The following is a 9842-nucleotide window of genomic DNA, read 5'->3' as shown; positions in this document are numbered from 1 at the left end:
CGTTGAAGGATGCCGAGGCCGCCCAGGACCACTTCCGGTCACTGGCGGCCGAGCTGGAGACCATGCGGAGGGAGCGCGCAAAGGAAGCCCGAGGCCGCAAGGCGGAGGAGGAGAAGATGAAGGCCCGAGAGGACGCTGTCAAGGATCGCGGCGCTGAACATGAGCAGTTGGCGAAGGCGCAGGACACTGAGCGTAGCCGGCTGGAGGAGCTGAAGCAGAAGTTGAGGGCGGAGAAGGTCGAGCTTAACGCCAAGGCAAATGTCCTAGATGAGGGCCGTGCGACCTTCAAGCTCCTTGAAGAGAGGGCTCGGAAAGCGCTCCAGTCACTCTACGAGAAGGGCTTGGAGGAGCCGCTGGCCGTCGCCACTGAGGGCCCCAACCAGCTGCTTCCATTTTCTGGTTGATGCGCTTGAGGACATCGTGAGCGGTATCGGCCCCATGGCAGAGGAAGAAGCCCGCGTTCTTTCCGCGGCCGTGCTGACACGCGTCTTCAGCCACCTCCATCTTCGTGATCCTGCCGCCCGCCTTGACGAGCTGTTGGAGCCTGTGAAAGACGAGCATTGCAAGGCTGTTGCTACAGCTCTGCAGGGTCAGGTGGAGGCCCTGCTGAAGAGGTTCTGTGCCTTCGCTCCCGCGCCCCCGACCGGCGGTGCTACCGATCCTGCAACTCCGGCTGGTGGTGCAGGTGAAGGCGACGCCGTTGGAGAAGGAGCATCCCTTGCGGGCGACGGCGGTGTCCAGGGATGACGGGGCAACCTGCTGGCGGCTCCTTTCTTGTTTTAGTTTCTACAATATTCACCATGCCTCGTGGAGGCGTTAAACTCGCGTTTGATTTCGGGGAACAATATGTCTTGTAATATTTGCTTTGAAATTCTGCAATTTCCTTTCCATTTGCTTTACATTCTACGTCGGCAGGGCCCGACCCCACGCATACCTCAGCCGCCATTGGGCCGTCCGGATCACTAGGATAGACCAAGGAGTGAGGGGCTACATGATCAGTTAGGCTCCTGACTCGCGATGCTCGAGAGTCCCCCTTGACGCGCAATCATCCTATAGAAAGGAGATCCGGGAGTAGGCCTAGTGTTCTACGTCAGCAGGCCTCGACCCCGCGCATACCTCAACCGCCATTGGGCGGACCGGAACACCAGGACGGACCAAGGACTGAGGGGCTACGTGGTTAGTTAGGCTCCTGAGTCGCGATGCTCAGGAGTCCCCCTTGACGCTCAAACGACCTTCCTACCTTGGATCCTCTTGGGAGGGTGCGTGACAACCAAGTCCGAGGGACCTGGCAGGGTGGCGTACGCTTGGGCGTGATCCGAGCGCAGCCCCCATGCCCAGCCCCCTCGCACGACTCTCCCGAGGGGAGGTGTTGCGATGGGGCCAGACACCGAGCTTGGAGACTCCCTGAGGTTCATACAGCCGTGAGGCTGGCCTCAGTTGTTTATCACCAGTGCAGAGCATAGCGCTTTCGCACTTGCACGGGCATAGCCGCTCCTCGGCAGTGTCGACTGCCACCGCGGAGCATGGTGCTTCCACTGGCACGTGGGAGGGGACTCCCTACTGCGGAGAGCCCCCGGGGCGTGTACATCCCCGCCCTGACATGTGGCTTGCACGATAGGGCTATACGAGGTGTGTCTGGGCACTCATGAGGTGTGTCTGGGCACTCATGTGGCGTTCCTATGAGATGGTTAGACAACCTGCACCGAATGAATTTCCTGAGGTTATCGCACGAGAATGCCAAGCACCAACAACCCCAGGAGGTGACGTGAATAGGGCTGGCCTGCTAGACAGAGCTTAGCCGTTGGATTTATCGACGTTGCAGGGACGGGCCCGAGCACAGACGCCGTGCCTAGCCTCCTTATGCGAAGGATCCTGAAGAAAGACGGTCGGCGCGCTGATCCCATGGCGGGTGACAATCAAGCAGGTGGTAACCATAGATAGATTATGCATGAGAAGCAAACTGGCTTAGGTAAACGCGAGAACGATACATGCCACTGGGTTGGACCCGAGCGACCTGGGCATGATGCAGCCCAAGGGGCGCCCCCATCAAGGTGAATAGAAGATGCAAGCAGATACATGCCGCAGGGACTGACCCACGCGGCCTGGGAATGATGCAGCCCAGGGGGCCCTCCCAGCTAAATGAACTTGAAAAAATGTCACATGGTTTGGTTGTCGAAGGAGTGTTGGGGTAGCTGAAGATGCATGCTGAAGAAGTTGCCCCTCATGAGCCGTTGAGGCCCTGAGCCTCGGGGGGCTCTGGAGGCTCGGGTGGCCTCCTGAGGACCGTCCCCATCTCCGCCAGGACTGTGTGATGCCTGGTCTCCTGACCTGCCAGGATGCTCTACAGATTGCACTGGAAGGCGCAGCCATGCTCAGTAGGCCGAACGGCATGCGAACGTAGCTGTGAGGCGGACCCTCACACCGGCCAACACGCGAAGGCCAGAAGCGCTCCTGAGATGCGGCCCTGTTGAGCCCTAGGATGTCGACACAGACGCGCAGCTCACCACCCTCGCCTGGGTGGGGAGCAGTGCCAAGTGGGCGGCGGTCGCCGCATATGACTCTTGCTTCCTGAAGCTCCTGAGTGGCCTCGACGATGAACTCCTGAGCGCCGAGCGCTCCTCGGCCGGTGCCCTCCTGAGGGAAACATGCCGCGAAGCACGCCTTCACGTGGTGCCCGAGCGGCTCCGTCATGATGTTGGCCAGGTCTGAGGCCCTCTAGAAGAGAGCCCCCGAGCCCTGCCCGGCGCCGGACGTGCCTCCCTATGCGAGGGAGGGAGGTGCCCCAGGCACGGGCGTAGATCCTGAGGTGGCGCCACTGGAAGTGCCGCTCCCTTGAGGTCCAGTGCGGAGTAGCTGCTTCTTCTTCTTTGGGTTGGCCTCAGGAGGGTACTACGCACCCGCGCTGTCAGGGTCTTCGAATTGACGCAGCTTGGAAGGCGCGCTCGAGGGAGCACACCGCGTCTCTTTCTTCGCAGGGGACTGTGATGATTCCGCCGCTTCCCGGCATCTTGAGGACATTGTAGCCATGGTGGGTGACTGCATGAATCTGGCTAGCGCCGGGTACCCGAGGATGGCATTGTACGGCAGGCAGATGTGGGCAACGTCAAAGTCGACGAGCTCAGTGTAGTAGTTGTCACACTGACCGAAGGTGATAGGGAGACAAACTTGCCATATCGGGGTGGTGGAGCTGTCAGTCACTCCTGAAAAAGGTTTGGTGGGCTAGAGCTGATCATATGGCACTTGAAGGGTGTCGAACGTCTCAACGGACAGGACACCGAGCCCTGCGCCACCGTCGATGAGGGTCTTGGTGACTTGGACATTGCTGATGACGGGCGAACAGAGCATCGGGAGAACGTCGGTGGTTGCTGCGCATTTGATTTGGTCCGTCGAGCTTGGGGAGGGCTGTTTTCACTTCGCGAGAGAACTGCTTGAAGATGCGTTGGGAGGCTGGGGCCTGAGCGCCACCCAAGATGCAGGCGATGGCGCGCAGCTCCTAGAAGCCCCCAGCCCCTTTGTCCTGTTGATGGTCGCCGTTCCTCGGTGGCGGCAAAGGAGGGAGACCAGGGTTGCCCTGAGGACAGTCCTTGCGAGGCTGGTCGCTCCAGGCGCCCTCATGAGGCTGGTCCTGCCAACGATCCTCATGAGGCTGGTCCTGCCAGCCCTGGCGTGGGCCGTTGTTGTCCCAACGTCCTCCACCTCTTCCACCTCCTCGGTCGTAGCCCCGGTCGTTGCGCTCGGGGCATCGACCGAAGCGTCCATCTCGAATGGCCCTGAGCTCTTGACAATCGTTGGTGTTGTGGGTGCGCACGTTGTGGAAGGCGCAGAACATACGACTGCCCTTGGATGACTCGGGAAGATCTCGGCCACGCTTGGTGTCCGGTTCCGCTATGAGCACAACCACCCCTTTGCGCTTCACGTCCTTGACCTTGGCCTTCTTCTCCTCTAGATTTGCAGCGGGGACCTTGAGGAGGGAGAGACGCCCCTCCTCAACTCTTGCACACTTGGTCACTATGTTGAACAGCTCCAAAGTCATGCACAACTCCTCATGGATGGCGAGCTCCTCCTTCATCTTGATGTCGCGGACGCTGTCGGAAAACACCGAGATGAAGGCCTCGTCCGTCACCTTGGGGATCTTCATGCGCACGTTGTTGAAGCGCTGGATGTACTTCTGCAGGGTCTCTCCCGGCTGTTGCTTGATGCGGCGCAGGTCACCCACGGCCGGGGGGGGGGGGGGTCGCGAGTGCCCTGGAAGTTGGCGACGAATCGGTTGTACATCTCATCCCAGGAGGAGATCGATCCTGGAGGCAGGTTCAGGAGAAATGAGCGAGCGCCGTCCTTGAGCGCCATGGGAAACCAGTTCACCATGACCTTTTTGTCGCCGTTGGCCGCCTCGATGCTCAGCTCGTAGAGCTGCAAGAACTCCGCAGGATCGGGGGTGCCGTCGTAGTGAGGAGGCAGATCTAGCTTGAACTTGCCTGGCTAGACGACACTACGCAGCTCGGGAGTGAAGGCGCGGCAGCCTGCCGTGGCCACTGGGGTCCGTCGCGGAGGCGGAGCTTGATCTTGGTGTCCCTGCGCTGGCACGGCAAGTGGCGCGTGGCCCTGCCGCAACAAGCAATCCTAACGTGGCGGTGCTGGGAGCGGTGGAGCGTTTTCTTGCGGACGGGGAACCTCTTGGCAGCTTCTTTCCTCCTGCGTGGGCACACGGCATGGCGGGTCACGCCGCGGGACCGCGCACCTTGGAGCGAGGACGCCATCTTGACATGGGGGAGGCAGGGGAACTCCATGCGCCGTGCGCCTTGGTGCGAGGGCGCCATCTTGTTGCGGAGGAGGCAGAGGTGCTTCGTGAGCCACATCACCCGCAGCCGAGGGTGGGCGAAGCAGCGAGAGGGATGGTGCAGGAGAGCCCCCCGCGGTGTTGAGGAGCTCGGGGATGCGGTCCAACCAGTCCTCATAGAGGTCGTTGACCGGGCGGTAGCGCAGGAGCTCGCGTGCCATGAGCAGCGCGGCTTCCGTGTCCGTGGGGACGCGGCGAGCGTGGGACGATGAGCCGGCCGGAGTCAGCGACGGGGTGGCGGTGCGGCCGTCACGGCACACGGAGGGGTGCAGCGAAGAGGCTTGCTGCTCATTTGCCGCCGGGCCAGTGGCGGCGTTGGCGGTGGGTGATGGAGAACGGCGGGGAGGCCCGTCGACAGGGGCTGTCTGAGCGACACGGGTGGCGAGAGCGGCCCGGCGCTCAGCGCGGGCCCGTCGAGCGTCGGCCATGTACTTGGTGGGGTGGCGAAACACGGATTACCAAAGAGGAAAGCTTAAGCGCACCCCTACCTGGCGTGCCAAATGTCGGATTTCGGGTTTCGGCAAAACCCTTGAGGTTAGAAAACTAGGGTGCGCACAAAGATCTCTCCCCCTCTCTGGCTTGCACACTCCACGATCTCACGGCCTAGCTCGACGAACCCAAAGAACACGAGACACAAGATTTATACTGGTTAGGGCCACCATTGTGGTGTAATACCCTACTCCAGTGTGGTGTGGTGGATTGCCTCTTGGGCTGAGGATGAACAGTTACAAGGGAAGAACAGCCTCCTGAGGAGAGGTGTTCTTGTGCTTGGTGAGCTGATGTGGTTACCTTGGTGGAATGGATCCAGTCCAAGATCAGATGAGCTGAGATCCGAATTCCCTCCCTATGGTGGTGGCTAATCCTACTTATAGAGTCCCTGGTCCTCTTCCCAAATATTGAGCGGGAAGGGATCCCACAACGGCCAAATTCGAAGGGAGACAACTAGTACAAGTTATCCTGACAAAAGTAGTCTTCGCCTGCCAAAGGCTCTAGTGGTGACGTCGTCTTGCGCTCCACTGTGACCTCCTTCCTGCTGTCCTGCTGGTCTTGGTCTTGTGCCACCGATATGGAAACCTTTGCCTGATGCCTCGGGAGTCCTCACCTGCGCTTGCCCCTTTAGAACCAAATAGGAAACGAGGACACTACGCGTGCTGGCGCCCACTGGCTCCAGTCATCACGACTTGCATCACAATCGCGAGGTGTCCCTTGCCTTGATCTCTCCGCCCCTCGCGAGCCAGCCTGGTGACGCCACCCCTGAGTAGGTCTTGCATCGTCCACCTCGCATGGCTTGGCCCCTCACGAGGGTCTTGAGTGTTTGCTGGTGAAGATGGGTCGTACAGGGCCGCTGGTGGAGCCACGCTGTGGGCCGTAGGCAGGCAAGTCTGGGGACCGCCGTTCCCAGAACACCGACAACTTTGCGTTCTTCTAGTGAACTTGTTGTTGACACACATAAGAACCCCAATGATATTTCTATTTCTGATGCTGAAACACAATCTGGTAATGAACATGAACCTAGTTATAATGTTAATGATGATGTTCATGTTGATGCTCAGCCTAGCAATAACAATGATGTAGAGATTGAACCTTTTGTTGATCTTGATAACCCACAATCAAATAATCAACGTTATGATAAGAGAGACTTCGTTGCTAGGAAGCAAGGTATAGAAAGAGATTTTGAGCGACCTGTTGTTGATCTTGATAACCCACAATCAATGAATCAACACTATGATAAGAGAGACCTGTTGTTGATCTTGATAACCCATGCCTTTTCCACCTAAACCATCCAAGAAAAAGGATGATGAGGATTTTTAGTGCTTTGCTGAAATGATTAGACCTATCTTTTTGCGTTCGCGTTTGACTGATATGCTTAAATGAATCCTTATGCTAAGTATATGAAAGATATTGTTACAAATAAAAGAAAGATACCGGAAGCTGAAATTTCCACCATGCTTGCTAATTATACTTTTAAGGGTGGAATACCGAAGAATTTAGGAGATCCAGGAGTACCAACTATACCGTGCTCCATTAAAAGAAACTATGTTAAAACTTCTTTATGTGATCTTGGAGCCGGTGTTAGTGTTATGCCTCTCTCTTTATATCGTAGACTTGATTTGAATAAGTTGGCACCTACTGAAATATCTTTGCAAATGGCCGATAAATCAACTGCTATACATGTCGGTATTTGTGAGGATGTGCCTGTTGTGGTTGCAAACGTTACTATTTTAACGGATTTTGTTATTCTTGATATTCCTGAGGACGATAGTATGTCTATTGTTCTTGCTAGACCCTTTTTGAATACTGCAGGGGCTGTTATTGATTGCAACAAAGGCAATGTCACTTTTCATGTTAATGGAAATGAGCATACGGTACACTTTCCGAGGAAACAATCTCAAGTCCAGAGTACCAATTCTATTGGAAAAACTTCAACGGTTACTACTGTCAAGAAAAATTCCTCTTCCTACTGTCAAGAAAAATTATGATATTCTTATTGTTGGGGACATGCATATCCCCGTTGAGGTAACTTAGTGTTATTCGAAAATTCTCCGGTTTCATGCAATTCGGAAAGAGTTTGTTAACAAGACTTGATCAACCTTGTTAGTGGATTCCTTTTGATGAGCATGCGATGGATGAAGTTAGAAAGCACAACTCTCTGTACCCTCTTTTTACTTTCTGTTATTTAGACTAAATAAGCAAAAATAATATTTTCTGTCTGTTTTCTGAATTATCCTTGCAATAAAAAATACCCTGAAAATAAAAGTTCTCCAAATGTCATGAAAATTTTAGATGATTATTTGTAGAATACTTAAGAATTATTGGCACTGAGAACACACCAGGGGAGCACACCACCTGGCCACGAGGGTCCAGGGCGCGCCCCCTGCCTCGTGGGCCCCATGTGCCCCCCTCCACTTATTCCAGCACCAACGCACTTCGTCTTCCTCTAGAAAAAATCCTCTCATAGCTCAAACCCGAGTTCTAGCTCATCTTGCTGCCATTTTCGATCTCCTTGCTCAAAGCTCCATTCACAAAACTGCTTTGGGGGATTGTTCTTCGGTATGTGACTCCTCCAATGGTCCAATTATTTTTTGTTCTAGTGCTTTATTCATTGCAAATTTTTGGCTGCTTAGGTGACCCTGTTCTTGAGCTTGCATGTCAAATTTATGTGGTCAAAAGTAGTTTTAATGCATGATATAACCTCTAGGAACTTGTGGGAGTAGTTGCTATCAATTTTGTTGAGTTTGATTCACTTTTATTTTGAGTCACTAAAAATTTTCAGAAATTTTTCAGAGAAAGAAAATGATGAAGAGACTGTTGAGGGGATCTTCGAGCCGAAGCTCGAAGGATAAGAAAAGTGAAGATAATAAGAAGCCCAAATATAATCTCACTCGCACTTCAGAGGTTCGGCTGTGCGAATGGCCTTGTGATGAGTTCTTGAGAGCAGCTGGGATTTATGATGACTTGCATTATTTGGCTGAGAATGCAGGCCTCATCGACTTCCTCCGCGAACATTATCTCCTCCACACTAATATTTTCGTGCAAAATTTTACTTTCATGCTAAGAAATCACCACCTTCAGTGGAATTTCATTTATATGATGAGGTTAAGGACATGTCACTATAAGATTTTTGTCGGTTCTGTAAGATACCCTTTGCGGGCACCATAGAGGAACCAGATCGTAATGATGTGGAGGGATTTATTGATACGATTGTTGTAGGAGAAACGAGGGAAGTTTCTGATGCAAGAATTACTAGCACACATTTTCCTGTTCTATGCTACTTTGCAATATTGGCTAGTAGATGCTTAATTGGTCGCGGGAATAGTGGAAATCTTAGTGCCCCTGATATTGTTATTTTGCGCCATGCTTTGTTTCGTGATACAACTTTTAGTTTTGGCGCTATTGTTGCTAAACGATTAAATTTGAACCATACAAAGGGCCCCATCTTCGGTGGCATCTTTGCTTCGCGTCTTGTTGCACACTTTAGGATACCTATTAGGCATTATGAGAAAGAGGAAAAGTTGCTACCCCCTATTTTTCTAGATTATAAGAGTATGGTAGCACATGTTTTTATTGTTAAGGATAAGAAGAAGATGCTTAAGTATAAATTGATATTTGATAAAAACTACTGTGAGATTATTACCTTGCCTGCACCCTCTTTGTTTAACATATTTTCAGGCACGTACCTCATTTTGCCGGAGGCCGTTCATGCATACTGGAGCCTGACACCAGCTCCAGAGCCTGAGCCGGAGCCACCTCTTGACCCATATCGACAATCTGTTTATCAATGGGATCCGGAGGATATCGCCAACCAGTGGCACCCAGAGGGCACTCCTCCGTACACCGGAGAGGGTAGCGTTGATCCATGGCCATAGACCAACTTAGGCCAAAAGCCTAAGCTTGGGGGAGTACGTATTTCTCATCGACATTACATTCATGTTCACACGCTCATGCCAGTTATCGGTGCTCATACTTTTTCTTTGTACTATCCATGCTAGTTTAATTTCTTTTTAAGCTTTCTTCTTGTATGTTTGAAAAACCTTAATAAAAAACCCAAAAAAATTAGTTGTAGCTTTTAGCTAGTTTACTTTCCATGCGTAGTAATTAAAAATAAAACCCCAAAATATTTCTCGTTCTTCTTTTTCTTGTTGGGAGCTTTCCTGTATAAATAGTTTTGTTTCTTTTCTTTGGGGGTCGAGAGGAGAAGACCACGATGAAATTGTTGAGTGACTCTCATATCCATCATTGTTGATTTAACCAAGCCCATATTACCTTGTGTTCTCCTGTATATTGAATGCTTGTAGATTCCAGCTTAGCCCAATGCACGTGCACTATTATTATTATTATTGACACCGTTCGGTCGTGCAAGTGAAAGGCAATAATGACCATATATGATGAACTGATTGAGATGAGAAAAGCTGGTATGAACTCGACCTCTCTTGTTTTTGTAAATATGATTAGTTCATCGTTCCTGATTCATCCTATTATGAATGAAACATGTTTGCAATGACAA

Source organism: Triticum urartu, chromosome 3A, assembly GCF_056163025.1.
Source record: "Triticum urartu cultivar PI428250 chromosome 3A, HENAU_Tu73, whole genome shotgun sequence".
Classification (NCBI taxonomy): domain Eukaryota; kingdom Viridiplantae; phylum Streptophyta; class Magnoliopsida; order Poales; family Poaceae; genus Triticum; species Triticum urartu.
The sequence above is the reverse complement of the archived record's forward strand: the minus strand, read 5'-3'. Positions refer to the sequence as shown.